The sequence below is a fragment of the Hydra vulgaris genome, chromosome 15 (genome assembly GCF_038396675.1).
Source record: "Hydra vulgaris chromosome 15, alternate assembly HydraT2T_AEP".
In the NCBI taxonomy this organism is placed as follows: domain Eukaryota; kingdom Metazoa; phylum Cnidaria; class Hydrozoa; order Anthoathecata; family Hydridae; genus Hydra; species Hydra vulgaris.
Genome location: NC_088934.1, coordinates 38342451 through 38361086, shown reverse-complemented (window position 1 = coordinate 38361086; position 18636 = coordinate 38342451). Strand labels below are relative to the sequence as shown.

At 27.5% G+C, this 18636-nt stretch overlaps 1 long non-coding RNA gene across 1 annotated transcript; it reads right to left on the bottom strand.

The window, feature by feature from the left end:
- Positions 1 to 1485: 1485 nt before the first annotated feature.
- LOC105843405 (uncharacterized) lies at positions 1486 to 18021 on the bottom strand. Its single transcript, XR_010644374.1, has 3 exons — positions 17873 to 18021; positions 5596 to 5649; positions 1486 to 1913 (listed from the first exon to the last, which is right to left on the bottom strand). It is a non-coding gene; the product is annotated as an uncharacterized LOC105843405 (long non-coding RNA).
- Positions 18022 to 18636: the final 615 nt, after the last annotated feature.

Below are 18636 nucleotides of genomic sequence, written 5' to 3'. Positions count from 1 at the left end.
CTCTGGATTTTAGGAAATAATTAAAAAAAAAAAAAAAGAAGTTTACCAACAACGATTTCCAACTAATTGTCCTAAAACTATGTTTACGTTTCAAAACTATGTAAATGTCTACAAAATTCTTGATATGCCAAATTTTATTAAAATTTTCTTTGTGACAGTGATTTTCTGGAAACTGATAAAGAAGGTTGCGTGGAATTAAGTGGCACAGTTAATTCCTCACAATCTCCGCCAGTTTCTATCATTTTTTCATCAAACATTTTTTTTTTAATGTTTAGTACTTTTATTGTTGTTTTTTTTTAAATGTTTTGTCACAATTAAAAATTAAACAACTTCCACATAATATAAAAGTAGAAAAAAAAGAAAAGAAAAAGGTTAATCGTTAGCGTTTTCCTTTCGTCGCAAATTTTCTACATATTTTGAAACACAAACACCAAAGTGAATTTTGAAGCACCAAACAACAAATCTCTCGGAAACAACAATCTCTCGGAAAAATATCGATTTTCACGTTGACATTTTATAATCAATTTCTAATTATACATACTTAATTATAAATTTTAGTTAAACTTATTCAGAATGCAAAATGTAGACCTACGATTTGACATTTAAAAAATAGTTGGAACTATGATATTCAGTTTAAATGCTCTCCTGAAAAATAATCGATTTGTGACATTTGAGGTTTTCATACCAAGCTCTTAAATTCAAATTACCAGATCTCCAACAGCAACAAAAAAATTACTTATGTTATGTTTAATAAGGTTAAAATAGATTACATTACACAAACATTAAATTTAAAAGAAATTTTTTATTAATTATTTGAAGATAAATGTTTCAAACTATTTTTAAAATAAGTAAACAAAATAATCACGACTCGAATTAAATTATTAAACTACAAGATTTTGTGCGGTTTTGTAGTTGGCCATTTTGAAATTGTTATCAAAATATGTAGTTGGCCATTTTGAAATTGTTATCAAAATATGAGAAGCAAACTGGCTGATTGGCTAGAATCTGTATTTTTTGAAAAGCATTACATTTGATAAGCATGAATTAAAATTGAATTGAAAAGCATTACATTTGATATGCATGATTTTTCATGTTTGGAGATAAAACATTACTAGTTAATTTTCCTTTTTTTTTTGATTGGTGCTTTGGGAGTTAAAATACTTTAGCATAATAAAACAAGTTTTAAAAGTCATAAAACAAAGTGAATTCTAAATTCACACGTACCAGGCACATTATTACATAAATTCACAATTAAAATACAAAGATTTCGATCTTATATAGATATCTTTACGGTTATTTTGCTTTGCAATATATTGAAATCTTCATAAAAAAGATCGCATACTAAATAAAGTCTGATAAAAAATCTGTATAAAGATTAGAAATAAAGATAAAAAATCAAACAATATAAAAAATAAATGATAAAGGGAGGAACATAAACCTACCACGATCCGTTTTACGAGTCTCGAATGCTCAAAATAATATAAATTTGAAATAAAAATAATATTTTTACTAATTTAAATCAGCTGCACAAGGTTTCAATCAAAAAAACTAAAACACGTCCATCTCTGTCCTCTCACATGCCTATCTTTGTCCTCACAAATGTCCATCTCTGTCCTCTCACGCTGAGTTACTACATAAGAGTAAGCCCAGTCAAAACTTCTACAAAAAAAAAGCTTCTAAATTTATATTAAAAAAAAAAATACACAAATTACAAAAATTCAAATTTTAGAATTTGTGTAAACTGCGATTAAAAAGTTTTAAAAATATCGATTTAAAGATATCTTGTAACCATGTTAAACATTTTTCTCAAATGGAAAAAAATTCCCACGTTATTCTTTTTTCTTTGGATCAGATTTCTCATAACTTGATACTTTGCTCAAAAGAGCCGTCAATGCAGCATTTACGTCGGGTATCTAAACAAAATATGTACACACATACACACAACATCATTTACTACAAGTAAAAATAGAAGTGGACAAACGAGATTTTTAATTTTTTTTAATTTTAGTACTTGGTAATATTAAAGAAAAATTATAAACTATAAAAATAAAAATAAATAAACTATAGAACTATAAAATAAAAATAAATAAACTATAAAACATCATGAAATCAAAAAATATATCACTCGTATATCTTTTTCTCTCTATATATAATGTTTTAAAATCTTAAATTGAGCTTATATTGCATTTAAAATCAACTATCAAATATTTCAACACAGCACAAAGTTGCATGATTTTGTTTAATTCGCATGTGAATTTTTAATTTATTGATAAAAATAAAAAATAAGAATTTTTATATCGGGCTATAATAAAAACACATGTTTAGAAAATGAAAATTATATCTATTTTAATTGAAGGTTATCATATCACTTATCATTAAGAAAAAATAAATAAATATTTGAATATGGTCCATCATCAGCAGTTCAACGTAGCTTTGTCAACAGGAGCATTGCACAGCATATATATCGATTTGACGAATGCATCTTTTGATTCGTGTAATCAATTGTTTGCAATTTTTGGCTCTCCAGTTTTTTATGTATACTAATAAACCCAAATGTCCAAAGAAATCCTATATTGGGCCACACTCAGGCAAGTTTGTTGGATTGCGGCTTTTGGTACATATGGGATATTTTGGCTTTTCAAGAAGACTAGTATTTTTTTGGACAATGCGATGATGCTTTATTTGAACAAAACAAATAATTGCCATCTGAATGTTTTTGAAGAAATGGAACCAACATTTTCTTCAAACATTAATTCTGGTATATTTCTTAAATAATAGCCGAACCACTTGGCTTGAACTATGGCTCAGAAATTCCCCTCTCAGACATGGCAATGTACAGCATCACTTTCTGTACAAACTTGTGTTTATATTTGTATTTTACTTTAGGAGGTGTTGTAGAACTTTTATCTACATAATATTGATCATTTCCTGGAATATGCGTTTTGGAGAGGGGGAAGTAACTTCTGGGTCATCCAGCAACATTGAGATTTCATGGTTGATATTTGTTGCTCGATGTATTCCGGTGCTCTTGTTTTTTTTTCGGCAAGCTATTTTTTGTTTTTTCAACATTTTGCAGATATAAGGCTGCGTACGCTTGAACTTTTCTGCAGCATCTCGTTGACTTATTAAACCATTGTTGTTGAAAGCACTGTAAAGCAAACAAAATCCCTTCTTGTTAATTATTTTAGCTGGTCTGCTACTGCCACTTAACAATGATTGGTTGTTAAGAATGCTAAAATATAGTAAATAGTTGAAACTGAAACATTTTTGGTTTTAAAATGATTCAAAGTAAACTTTTTCCTGAGATTTTGGTGTATTTAGATAGAACTTTACAATACACTTTCGTAGTACATCATGTTTTGATGGCATTTTAAATACATCTGAATTAGCTGATGCAAAACATAACATATGATAAATTTGTAAACAGAGAGAGTATAGTTTCACATAGGCATACTTTTTTTTTTTTGACTTTTGTGGATCGATATGAGTGGGTTAGAATTATTAGCATTTTTTAGTTATCACCTGTTTCAATTTATTTTCTGAAATGCATTTTTTCCCTGCATGGTAAAAATGTATCAACATACTATCAAACCATTGTTATACAATTATATAATAGCGTAATGTAACAAAACAGTTTGTTTTGGCTTAAATATTCTAAAATTTTAACTTCAATTACATTTTACGCCTGTATTTAAATGTAACGCCCGGATAAATGTGTATACATGCATTGTACGTGTTATAGTTACGCATTAGCCTGTGTAAAAAAAATTAAAAAAATAAATAAGATTGCTATACTCTTCATTCTTAGTCATTTGACCCAAAGAGACTATTTAAAGCTAAATTTAAGCTAAATTTAAAGTTTTAGAGCTGTAGGATGAACCAGGAGGGTCACTAGGAGGGATACCACATCAACGGTCTACCAGACAGCTATTGGAAACAGTTTAAGGTTCTAATACTTTTTAATATTATATTCAAAAACTTATCTATGCAAGTTCTCTTTAAATTAAATTTATGTAACTCAAAATTAAATCTAAACTCTTAACATAATATAAAACATAACATAACTATTTTTGGCCAGGTATTATTTATATCTGCAATCAGACAAAAGCTATAAATTCAAGCCTTGCAAGGAGAATATGGGTTGTCCTCAGGAAAACAATGGCTTTAATCTTGTTGGCCAAGACATCAAATGTGTTAGAAAGGACAGAAACAACTGTATGGAGAAAGAGGTGGTGCAAACCAGACTGATTCAGTCATAAAGTTATTATTTTTCTTCTTTGTTTCTATGTAATATTCATCATATAAACATTTTATGTTTATTTAATTTATAATCTAAACCCATTCTCATTATAGCAGTTCTAATTTTATTAAAAAAAAAATTTGCAAGAAATTTGCAAGGAAAAAGCTTTGCAAGGTGCAGAAGAAATAAATAAATCTGCTTTGAGTGTCAAAAGTTTGATCAAAGAAAAAAGCATAATCAAATCAAAATTTGTTTTCAGAAGAATTTGACTTTTTCACATATCCAGATCAGATTTCAAGACAGGAATAAGCCAGGATAGGGATAATGAAAAGGTTCAAGAAGATTTAACCTTCCTGGAGGATGAGACGAGAGTGAAAATATGATTGTGATGTCTCAGAGTCTAACTACATTTCTTGTAAACAGAATAAGAATAACAAGATTCTCTCAGAACTTACAACTGAAAAACTTATTGAAGCAACATAAGCTTGTGCCACGAGGTACAATATAAGTCATAGAGGCCACTTCAATATGCTAACTAGTATTATTAGTGCTGCTAATGTTGAAAGTAAAGATTTATGGCTGATGCACTATATACTTTAACAGTTCAAATGGCTAAAGTTACACACAAGATATTAACAGTTGATGAGGAGGAAAAGTTTAATGATACCAGCTTCTTTATAAGTGTTATGTATGGCACATGGTTCCTAAAAAGTAGAATAGCAGCCTCTGCTCAAAAATGCCACTTAAAGGCGTTAAAAGTAGGAATTAGAACCTTGAGGGTTCTGGAAACCCTATTGCAAAACAGGGTTTGGAAAACATTGGGGTTCTAGAACTCTAGTACAAACATCTTTTAATTATTGCAAGAAATTGACGCAAAAAGGTCTGATGCTAATGTTTTTTTTTTTTATAGATGCTAATGTTTTTTTTTTTTAATAGAGTTGAGAGAGGGTTATAACCCTCTCTCAACTCTATAACTCCGAAACACGAACTTTGATGAACAAGGCCGCTGCGTGGAGAAACAAGTTGAGCGCGGTACTACCAGGGACGTGGCGGGAATCGAACTCGGAACCTCTCGCTTATGAAGCAAGCGCTCTACCACTACACCACTACCGCATGTTATTTTTAGATTACTAAACCTTGGATTTTACCACATAAATTAGTTTTTTAAAAACACACCAGTAACACTCGAAGATAAAACACTAGACGAATAAAATTTTTTTGAGCATAAAAAAAATTTAAAAAACTAAAAATTTTATTTTTTAATACAAAGATTTCACTGGTTAAAATATAATGAACCCAAACTAAAAAACTATTGGAGTAAGTATAAAATGAAATTAGAACTTTTTTTAACAAACCTCATAGTTCTGTGCTAAGTAAACACCCATCACACCACCAATTGCATAACCACTCTATGTAAACAAAAAATAATAAATACATAACTGGATACCATAAATTGCATAACCACTCTCCAATATAAAAAAATAACTAAAAAAGGCCAGATCAATCACTACTACTAATTGCATACAATCAAAATAAAAAATAAATTTAAACTAATTGCGCTAAAGAATCATTAAACTTGAAACTTTGGTCCTGTACAGGGACCGAAGCTACTTTTAAATTATATGAATTGAAATTAAAGGAGTTCAACTGTATAAAAATTAGTAAGCTGACTGGGACTCTTTCCATGATTTTCTTTGCAATGGCCATCGGGTAGAAACCTTTCGTCTTCCTGCAGACCAATGTGCTTCTTATTTAACTTCTTGGATCTTTCTTGGAAACCATATATCAAATCAATTGCAAAATTAGCATCTGCTAAGGTTGTATCTCTTTATCATGCTTGCCACTTTCTTACTCAGGATTCTATTCTTTATTTTAATAAATCTCAAGTCTTTGTATGGAATACTGTTGCCATATTTGGGGCAGATCTTCCAATGATTCCCATTCTTTTTTAGACCAGGTGCAAAAACACATTGTAAACATAGTTAGACCCGCTCTTGCAGCCAACCTCCAACCACTATCATATCATCGTAATTTTGCCTCTTTTTCTCTTTTTTATAAATACTATAATAGGCCCTACTCTAAAGTAGTCTCTTGTGCCATTTACTAAAATTCATTCTCGTGTTACTCATCATTCAATCAAGTCTCATTCTTTTTCTGTGACTGTTCCAAAATGCTCCAAAAACTCTTCTTCCACTAGTTTTTTCCTCGAACATTAGTTCTTTGGAATTTGCTTCCTTCATCATGCTTTTCTGATTCATATAATTTGCAATCTTTTAAGTTGTCTGTCAATCGTTATCTTGCTCTACAATCTTCATCTTTTCTCTTTCAGTAACTTCCAACTCTAATAGTGGTTGCTTGCAGCCTTGTTGGAAGTGATGTTGAAAAAGAAAAAGAAAAAGAAAAAAAATTTTTTGCGGAAGAACTTTTTAATCAAAAACATTTTAGTTCTTTTTGCTGGCTTCACATTAATGAGCTTCCATTCTGTCATGGAAGCTCATTAATGTGACCAACTTTTTTAGACAAAGGAAAGTGTGGAGCAGTTGGCAACTTATTTTCCAAAGATAACCTTTAAATAAAAATTACTAAATTTATGTCAATTCCCTTTCCAAAGCCTTTTGTTAACATCAGTGAATAATTTGTTAAGCAAATGGGCACTGACAATTTAGTTGCAAGGAAATTTTTGAATGAAATATTAAACGGGAAGCTTGATTCTGAAGTAGCAACTCTTTAATGCACTCTTAGACAAATAATTTTAAGTCTTTATCTTTATAAAATATTTATAAAATATCTTTAAATTAAACAATATTGTTGAAATGGCTTTAAAAAATTTTTTGCATACTACTCATAAACTAGTTAATCATTTCAACATTTATTCTATTATCAATCTAAAAAATTAATAAAAAAGAGAAAACCTTTGTTAAAAAGCAATTTTAAAACTAAAAAAAAAATCATCTTTTCATAAATTTCTTATTTAAGTTAACTAAAAAAATTCTCTAAAATAATTTTGCCTAATGGCTTAAAGGATTATATTTATCTGGCAATGGATATACATACATATAAATGCATATATATACAACTGTAAGTGCATTAAGCACTTTTGTATATTAGCACATTCGTAACCGAATAAAAAGAATTGATTTGAAATTATAAATAAATAAACGAAATAGTTGAATGTAAAACGAACATAAAAACGTAACTTAAATTAAATTGATAAAAATAATTTTCTTTTCTTTAACATAGTTGGGAATTTTTAAAAAAAAAAAATTGTAAAATGGAGCATTTTAAATTTTTAAAAAAATTTAAACTAAATGTAATAAACTTAAATTTTTCAATATTTAGTAATAAATTCAATTTAAATATAATAAATTAAACTTAAATTAAAATATTTTTAAAAGCAGAAAGTAGTGGAAAATTTATTCAACAATCTGTTTTTTTATCAAAAAAAAAATTATTTTACAATTGTGATGAAAATGTTTTTTTCACCAACTAATTACTGCTTAATGTTTTCTGCATGAACCATTTCAAAAGACTGTTTAAATATTCTGATTGAAAAATTCTTCAGCTTCTAGCGAGTCAGGGTAACAACACCAGTTTTTTGCCATGTCTAATAACATCTGCCCAACAACATTTGTAAATATAATGAGGTGTAATAACATCTATCCAACAAAATCTGAAATTTCATTGGTGTCTAATAACATCTGTGCAAAAATAAATTGAATATTACAGATGTAGTTACATTTTTTAAATTATCAAAGTGTAATAACATCTGTGCAACTACATTTATGAATTCTACAGATGTTATTACATTTTTTAAATTATCAAAATGTAATAACATCTGAGCAACCACAGCTTTGGAACTTACAGATGTAGCTACATCTTTTAAATTATCAAAGTGGAATAACATCTGTGCAACTACATCTATAAATTTTAAGATTAAGTTATTTTTAAGATGAATAATAATAAATGCAATATTTTAACCAGATGTTGTTACATATAGGATTTTTTTCAGATATAACTACATCTGGAAAAAAAATGTTAACTAATAATGCATTATATTAAAACCAGATGTTATTACATGCATAAATTTTTTCAGATGTAACTACATCTGGAAAAAATTCTTCCAGATGTCATTGGACTTGGAGAAAAATTACCGGATGTAGCTACATTTTTCTAAAGATGTTATTCGGGGTCGTTAAATTTTCAGATGATATTGGACAGATGTCCAATATCATTTGAAAAAAAGAAAAATAAAGATGGTCTCAGACAAAAGTGTACAGATGATCTTGGACTACTCCACATATGTTGTTGGACAGATGTAGTAATCTTTTACCCTTCTAGCTACAATCGCTGCTTACCAAAGAAGTTTTAATAGTTATTGAAATATTATGAAAAAGAAGTAAAAATAGTGTTTGCATCACAAAATTTAAAAATTGAGAAAATGGATATGTGTGAACATATCCACTCCTCGAAACAATGATCAATTGTGCCAAAAGAATCATTCAATTTTATAGATGAATCTTGCAAATCAATAAATATTTTAGATAACTTACTTGACCAAGAATTTTTGAAATTCGCTAATCATGATTTTTCTGTACATAAAGTTAAAATAAAAAAACTTGAATTAAAATTGTTGTTTGTTGATAAATTTTAAATTGACATGAGTTGTGAAAAAAACAAACAACTGGTTAACCATTTTACTAATCAAACAAACTCCTTCATCTAACTCTCTGCTCACAATTAATAAAACTAGATTCTTTTAAACAAAGCATCTAAAAAGCTCAAACCAATCTAACTAGAAGTTTTTTAAACAAGTTTTAAACATTTAAAAAGAAGTTTATAAAAAAAGAAAACAAGAACATTCTAAGAATCCATAAAGGCCAGTATATGAGTCAGGTATATGTTTTGCAAATAACCTAAACAGTTGAACTCATGTAATTCAAATCCTCTAATTCTCTCAAAATAATTTCGAACTACGTGAGTTTTTAAATTATATAAATTCAGATTTTGTTGGGCAGAAGTTTCTTCAGGTCAAACTCTAACTCTATTACAGTATCATCCTTACTATTATTGATCATTTCTTCAGATTTCCCAATTACAACAATTTATGATTGAGAAATCTGCAAACCCAAGATTCTTGAAGTATCTTGGGTTTGAATATTTCCTAATCACAAACATTGTGATTTTTTTAAATGAGAGAGTTGAACTCACTTATCCCAGTAAATTGTACTTTGTTTGCGTTTTTAACTTTAAATCATTTACTTTGAAAGTGAAAAAATTTTGATGGCAGCGCTTTGTTTTTGTTTTTGAGCGAAATCAACTGCATTTAGCTTGTATTTAAGTAATGTTGTTGGTAAGGTTGTTTTTTCCCAAAGTACAGTCATATCCTTGGAAACTTTTCTGGACTACTTAAAGACCCCTTGAAAGTAAATTTGATCCTTTTTTTTATAAGTAGCAAGAGTACCATAGAAAATGCTAAATTGGTTTGCCACATCTTTATTCACTCTTCTTTTTCTAGTTTATTTAATGCGTTGTACTTTACTTTCAAAGTAACCTTTTAATCCTTTACCAGGATTAAAAAGATTCAATCGTAATCTCCAACTTAAATGACATCTATGTATATATTTCCTATACAAAGTATGGTAGCTATGGGTCGCTTCATTATAGAATAAATAAATTTTTTAATGGAGTCACGCACGGAACAGAAAAAAGAAGGAAAAAAAATATTTAATAAATGAACCCTATTTTCTCAGTGAAAATATATCAGTGTTTTTATAGGTATTTATACAAGCATTCATAAAGATTACTACAAAGTTACAGCATTCTAAGATGTATCTTTGCTCCACAATAGTAGTTCAAACCAAAATCACACACAGACAAAAAAAAGTAACCAACGGGACAAACAAACATTTGTCATTTTTGGATTGTATTTTTGGACATCATAAATAACATATATCAATACTAATTATATTAAAAAACAATATTTTAATGTAGTATATTAAAGATAAATAATGCATTATATAGTAAATATACTATATTAAAGATAAGAAAATTATAATACCAAATTTTTTACATTAAGTTTAGTTGTAACACTTTGGCTTGATAATAATTTGTCTACAGTTATCAAAGTGTGGTTGTGGTATTAACGGTTTTAACTCACAAGTCATGCCAGGAAAAGTCGTCAACAAATGGGTATCTAAAAATGAGTTAGTTTTGTTCTTTTAGAAATTTATTATCTACAATTTCTAATACAAGGTATTTCTTTGCTCTACCAGCAGAATGCAATTCTACAAAGGCAAATATACCTGGGAAAATAGTATTAAATTTGTAACTTTTAGATGGAAATGATATCACATTTACCAATAATGAAGAAGATGGTTTCTTAACAACTTTTACCATTTCTGATTGGTTACTAATTGCCATAAAAGCACCATTAACATTAAAAAGAAAAGAGTGGTGGCAACAAATACCCTTGACTTTAAATTTATCTTTGAGAAGCATTGCATCAATCTCACTTGGTTTGCGGTAGTACACTCATTTGTAATCATAATGATCTAAAAAAATGAAAATTTAATAACCAAAAGTTTCATATCTACAACTTTCATATTTAGGTTTTTTCTCTAAATAATGACTTACATTAACTGCAATGTTCACAAAATCTTCCAACTAAGACAATATCATTTTCCAGATTTTACTGTTGTCCAATCCATTCTATTTTTTTCTACACCTATACCATCAACTGCCCCCTTTCCATGTGATGTTGCAAAAAATGACCAACGAATCTCAACAAGAGCAGATGACAATTTGTACAAATTATTCATGGCTGTCATTACATATGAATTTTTGAATTGTGATAAAGGGCCATCTCTGAAAAAGTGTAATTTACAAATATTTTGATAATGACTTATTAATTGTTTAATAATGAACAAGACGGCATATTTATCATGAAGTAAACAATCGGATACAATGGCATAAGAATGTGTATTGCTCTTACTCCAAATTGCAGCAGTGAATACTGCTAGTTGCTGATGAACCCAGTAAGCAGATTGAGTTTCACTCTGCTCCATTTTGGTGTAATTTTCACTGAAATTCATCTGATTTTAGAAGAATTAAAAATGGATGAATAGTTAGTTTATAAATGTAACAAAAAAGGTTAATTACAAAATTATGAATGACATATACAACATGACATATATAAATTGGCAATTGCTAATGCAGCAATACGTACCCCTCTGACAAAGATGTTAGTGGTTGTTCGATTTTCTGAGGACCATTGGTCGAAAACAAAGAGCAGTTAGCTTGAATCATCACTAAATGAGTCAATTACATTGGAAACATATTCATCAAACTTTGCCAACCCACAGTTCACTTTACATTCCATAAACTTGCAAGATTGGCTGTTTTGATTACACACAGATCTGTCAACATGTCTGACATTATACTAAACTTTTTATTAAAGGGCATTTGTTAACAACCTAAAATTTTCATGCTATATCCAAAGGCAAACATTGTGGGTAAGATCCCCACAATGTTTGCCTTAGATTTCCCCACTTTTAAATTAATATATTCACTTTTAAAAAGTAAATATGCTTTTCCTATGGTCATCAGCATGTGACAAATTTGTTTCTGAAAGAAAACAAAACTTTTTTACAAAAGCTGAAAACCTTATTGAATAAAATGCAATTTCTACATATAAATGATGTGTTATTTATATGTAGAAATCACATATTACCTTGTTTTTTGTTTTCTTATTAATATCTTTGCAATATCTTTGCAGCCTGAAGCAATTCTACTGATATCTTCTCGCAAATAAAAATCAAAAACTTTTCAATTAACATTGACTGATGTAGTCAGTCAATGTTAATTGAACTGACGTAGTCAGGGCCTCAACTGATGTAGTCAGTCGAGTCTGACGTAGTCAGGGCCTGATTCTGAAATATCAGAATGTAGTATATTTTCACATTTACAAACTTCTTTCAAAAGGTATTTTCTTTTGTTTGAATTGGCAGGTAATGCTGAATTAATTTTTTTAAGTGCCTTTCCAAAACTCTGATAAAAAGGACTGTTTCATACCAGATGTTTACCTCTTGCTTTTGTTTCTTTCTATTGTGATTTTTTCAACGCATTTCCACCTTTTCCTTGTCGCTCATGTTAGCTCTTTTATTTTTCATTCAATTAGTTTCAGCAATCCAATATTCTGGATGTTCTTTCTAAATTATTTATGAACTATTAAATGTTAACTTTGTTCATATTAATTCTAAATTCTTTTAATTCTTTTTTTATTTTCAATCTAACTAAACTATACTCAAACTAATAAATCAGCAAATATGCGATTCAAACATTATAAAGCTAAAGAAACTAATTATCACGCGCATATGAATATTTGTCCGTGCATGGTATGTCTGTGCGTGATGCAAATAAACAATGCTAAAATGTTAAAGAAGAAAAAAAATACTTTTGCCATTCAATTCAGTAACCTAAAAATGTGCAAAGTAAAAAAAAATCAGTTTCATTATAACATTTTAATACTTCTTTTTCCAAATAATTAGATCTTTTAAATCATGCACGAAAATTCAAAACGCAGTTCACTTTGGGATAAAATTCAAGATACTTCAAAAATACTTAGTTGCAATTTGTGATAATGAAATACTAAAAGACATCATTATCTTCAAGAAATAAAAAATCTGGGTAATGAAATTAACTTTATTCATCAATAGAAATCTTTGTTTTTGTCTTGAAAAAAATTATATTTATTGGAAAGTTTGAATAATTAAAAAATGAAGAAAAACTTTTCTTTTGGATAATTAAAATATTTTGTATCTTCTTTTGAATACTTCCGAATTGAAAAAAAAATCATTGTTTTATAATATCAATTTTTTTGATTCACTGGAATGGAAATTTATGCACCTATGTTTAATGTCTACACAATCCTTTTTCATAATTTACAAAAAAAAAAAGACTGACCTGATTGATTCCAAATGTTCACCCTTTACTAGCCTACTCATCATATACACCAAAATGTCACAAAAAATCCACATAACAGCAAAATGATAACAGGTAAAATTATAGGTAACAAATGATTTAAACTATATTTTCTGTGGAAAAAGTGAAAAGAACATTCGATATATGTATTCAAAAGTTAAGATTGATTCAAAACAACTAAAAATTCCCTTGTGCACCAATGCTCTCAATGAATACATGATCCTCCTCTCCTCTACCTAAGCACTTTATATATCATATTTATCAAATGGCCGATTTATCATTCCTTGTGTTATATAAAATCATGTTTTGAATTTCAAATTTGTGAGTTTCTGGATCAATATGAGTCATGAAAGATTTTTCAAAAAATTATTACTTTTGAAATGTATTTAAACTGTGTAACAATTGCAATAGTTTTTTTATTTATTCCCTTTCATTAAAGGAGACTAACACAATCAAGGAGTGCACCAATGCTCTCAATGAATACATTCACATACATAGTCAAGTCTTTTTTTCATAATAACACTATGATTTTTATTTAAATCAAAAACAATACCCTTAAAAAAAAAAGATAAATTGGTGGTAGGGTTGGGTTTTTATAATAAAAACAAAAAAGTGAAAGAATAATATCAATGTACAACACTCTAATTCACAGTGTTTTATTTTCATATTAGGGTTGAGATTGTGTGTTAAAAATAGTAAAAACCAAGAAGACTGCAAGTATTAGTTACTGTATGGTACATCAATAATGTCCTTGCATTTACCATTTTTACTTTCAAAGCTTAACCCTAATTAGAGCAACATCTAAATATAACTACTTTATATGATTAAAATAAACATAAAATCATTCATATCAACACCTCTATTAATTTTTCTGTGATTTTACATACTATCAATAGATAGTATTGTATCATGTGACGTTGAAATTCGCAGCTGCCATACTGTATGAAAATAAAGTAAACAAAGCAAGTGTTTATTAGCATAGCGTGTTTAAATACAATTATTTAGATAACATACCTTGTAGTAGATAGATTTTTAAAGGTTATTTTTGAGTAAATTTATGTAGAATTTAATTCTCTATCTCTCAATATAATTAATTTATGTTTGCTTAAATTAAACTCTATTAAATAACTCATTTTCAAAATAGTATTATAAGTAATGTGTGAATATGTAAACTGTATATAAAGTACTTGAAAGCATTCAAAAATTAATTTATTTGTGTTTTACATTTTTAAGACCTTCTGTTAAGTATTATAACACATAAGATTCTTTTTTTTTATATATTTTTTTTAATTTGCTAACTTATATAACTCAGACAAAGTGAACATATTTTGGTTGTTTGTATACTAAATAAGTTATTAATTTGTATAAATTCAAAATGCTATGTATATAAATAATATGCTGAATTACTTATTAAATTGTTTAGTATACTAAAAGTATTTAATAATAATTAATAACAATAATAACTCGCAACAAGAAAAACCACAAACTTAGAAGAATGTGTCATTTTAGAGGCAATCAACACTTGAGCAAAAACAAGTTGCAGAGGATCCAAATGATTTTAATTATATTATAAACTTCAAACTGTTGAAAATGTGTGTGTACCTTTTTGCTGTCATGTCAAGAATGTTTTTCATAAAACATAGACTTTTTATTGACAAATTAACTTATCACATGGGTGCTGTTCATAAGTTAAACTTTAAATTTAAAAGCTTGCTTAAAAGCAGTGTTTTTAATTAATCATTCCTTGCATCAAATTCTGCTGCAAATAAAATATACAAAGATAAAATTAATTGAAAGATCTGCATTAGCTTTAAGAGAAGTAGGAATGGTAAAAAATTGAAAAAGAAAATTTTTGTTAGAAGGTTTAAACTGAATATAGTAATTGTTTTGCTGTATCAAGGTTACAAATTGTCATTGTTAGAATTCCAAACAGCTTTAAATTTATCGGAGTTTTTGTAGCAATAATATAGCTTGAGTCAAAAAATACTCGTATATGAAAAAAGCGTAATATACTTTTTTGAAAGCACTCATTTATATATATATATATATATATATATATATATATATATATATATATATATATATATATATATACTCATTTATATATATAGTATACTCATTTTTTAAATGTATTAGAAATAGTAAAAAATGTTAAATTTCATAAATGATATGATTTGTGTCGCATTTGTTAAACTTCAATTTATACGGGTCTACCTCACTAACAAGCTGTTTTGCAACATATCGAATCAACAATTCGATATCAAATATCGAAATAACAATTTTGCAACATATCGAATCGCAGCAGCACCCTTTAATATTTAAGCATATTCATAAATTTTCACAACAATATATACAGCTAACACCTATTATTGAAATAAAAAAATATAATACTACAGATTTGGAAATAAAAATTCATCGACTTGCTGAAGATCCTTTTTTGTGGAGGATTTCATGGACATTTACTTCTAATTTTAAGTTTTTGGAGTTTATCCTCTCCCACCTTGATATCTTACAGGCTTATTATTATTACAATGGTTCCTATAGAAAGAAAAAAAAAAACTACAATTTTGTAGAGTTTTTGAAACAGATTCTTTAAATTAGTAATAAAAAAATACTGTACACAATTAAACAATCCTTAAAAAAGTTGATTATAAATATTTTTAAATATGCTTTGGCATTTTTGTGCAAACTTGAGCATAACTTCAAGGTGTACTGATTGAAAAACTTTTGTTTTAAAAAAATGCAAAAATGAAAGCAAGAATAACTAAGTCACAAAAACTCAAATTCCTGTTTGAATGGAAGAATCTTTTTCTTTTTCAGCTGACTTTAATCAACTAACCCTTTCTTTACTGCTACTAGGATTTTCTCTTATTTTAAACTTTGTTTAAAATCTAGGGATGTACCAGAATTCCTTTCTGGCAGGAATTTCAGCGGGAATTTGCGACTTTCAGGTCATTTCGGTTGTGGTCAGAAATATGAATGGCCAGGCCAGAATGCTGAAATTTATTTTTTAGTTTATTTATTTAAGACGTGACAGAAACTGTGTAAATTAAATCAAAAATCATTGCCCTACAGGGCAATGAAGAAATATGGGTAAATTTAGGTAAAAAATACAAAATTCTTAACAAATACAATGTAACTTTAGGTAAAGCTACAGTTTAGCACTCTAAGATAATTTCAAGATAATTTTAAACATTAAAAATTTAAATTGAAATAATAAAAGAAAAAAGATTGCTGCCCTATGCTAAATTCTCAGTCAATGTAAAAATTCTATGTTTTATGAAAAACATTCTTGACTGTCAGCTAAAGATAAACATAAACTTTCAACAATTTGAAGTTTATAGTATTTTAGTTTATAATAAAATCATAACAACTTGGATCTTCTACAACTTTTTTGTACATTTTTTTGCACAAGTGCTAATTGCCTCTAAAATCACACTCTTCTAAGTTTGTGGTTTTGCTTGTTAAAAAATATTTAACACTTTTAAGATACTATAATAGAATAAACAAATCAGCATACTATTTATATACAGAGAAATTTAAAATAATAAAACAATACAATACTTTATTTAGCATACTTAAACAACTAAACTATGTTTACTGTATATAAGTCATGTAAGTTAATTCAAAACAAAAATTTAATAAAATGTCTTAAAATATATAACATAACTGTATTTATAGCTTTTAAATTTAAGTTTGAGAATGTTTTGAATTATATTATTTACAATTTCTTAGTTGCTAAGGTTAATTACTATGTTTGACAGTAAATAACATGTTATTTACTGTCAAATTTTACATTAAATAACATGTTTAGAAAACATGTTATTTAATATTGAGTTTTACTTTGAACAAAAAAAAATCAATTATATCATGAGAAAGAAATTTAAACTCTAAATAAATTTAATCAAAGTAATAAATTTTTTAATTTTTTTTTCTATAGGAACCACATTAACAGATAATAGTAATTAACCTTCACATGGTGATGTCAATCGAAGTCATGTTTACAACTAACCACTTATCTAGTACAACATCACTAGAAATTATCAATATCATCAGTAGAAATCAACAATATTTGGAGAGAAAGCAGCACATATTTTAATGGCTACACATTGGATGTTTTTTACTAAAATCTCAGATGGTCTGCTTAAATTATGAAGTTATTATAACACCCAAAATTTTCAATGACTTTATGACTCAATTAGAAAATATAAGATCTTAGTTAAACAATGCCTGGTGTTTTTAGTTAATGTTTAATGTCCAAAATGTGCTCTGTTGAAAGACTTCAAACACTTCTTAAAAACATTAGTATAAATTTGTAATGGACATAAAATTATAAACACAATGTTGTATCATTACATAAAAACTAAAAAATATTTTCGTGTGTAAATATTTACAGACTTATATAATTATAGAAAACTAACTTTGTTTTTTATTAATTATGAATAAAATGTCATTTTTAACTGTACAATAAAAATCATTAGTATTGTCTATTATATATGGAATAAATATTGTCATTATACATTACAAGCAAATATAAAATAACCTATATTATATAACATTTCATTTTATTTTACAAAAGACAAAGAAAAAATTTAAACATCGAATTTTGACAAAAAACTAAGGGCTTTACAATAAAAACAGGTAATAACTTACCAGCAATGATAGTAAATTTCCCAACATTAGAAATTATTTTTTATTAATTTTTTTTTGTTTCTATAAATTAAATCTAAGATCAATCAAAAAATCTTTAAATAAGAACGATTATAAATACAAAATATTTATTCTTTAAATTATTGACGAATAAAAACAAATAAAAATAATAGTTACAAATCGCTCGGCTAGGATAAGAACCGGGATAAATGCGACTAATGATAACCGGTTTAACTTTATTTATAATGGGTATAATATTATCTAATATAGATAAGGATTTATTATCTTAAAATTGGACCTTTTACTTTTTTGAAAATGAAAGCTCAAAAATCTAACTTATAACTGATAATAAATGGTAATCAATTTTGTAATCAATTATATAACCAATATTTCGATTCAGAGCCTTACAGGCGTGGTGTGATCTCCAAACATTTCTATTTTAATATTAGTGTCAAATGGGAGTGTGTTACAAAAAATTACTGTAATTGGAGCTTTGGATAAAGACAAACTTAAATTACGTTCCAGTTCGTTTTTCGTCATATGTCCCGGTGGGAAATCGGCTAGTAAATAGCTAGCTATAATCGTAACGATAAAGATAGCGATTTGGTCACGAGGATCGCTAGCTTTTTTAAGTTAGCGAAAAGCTACCTTAATAAGCTAAAGACCCACTGGCTATTGTAGCTAGCGTCATATCGTAATAAAATCTCTGTCTAAAAAATTTTGATCTGATTTGTAGATATTTTGTAGCTAGCTACAAAGCTGCGATA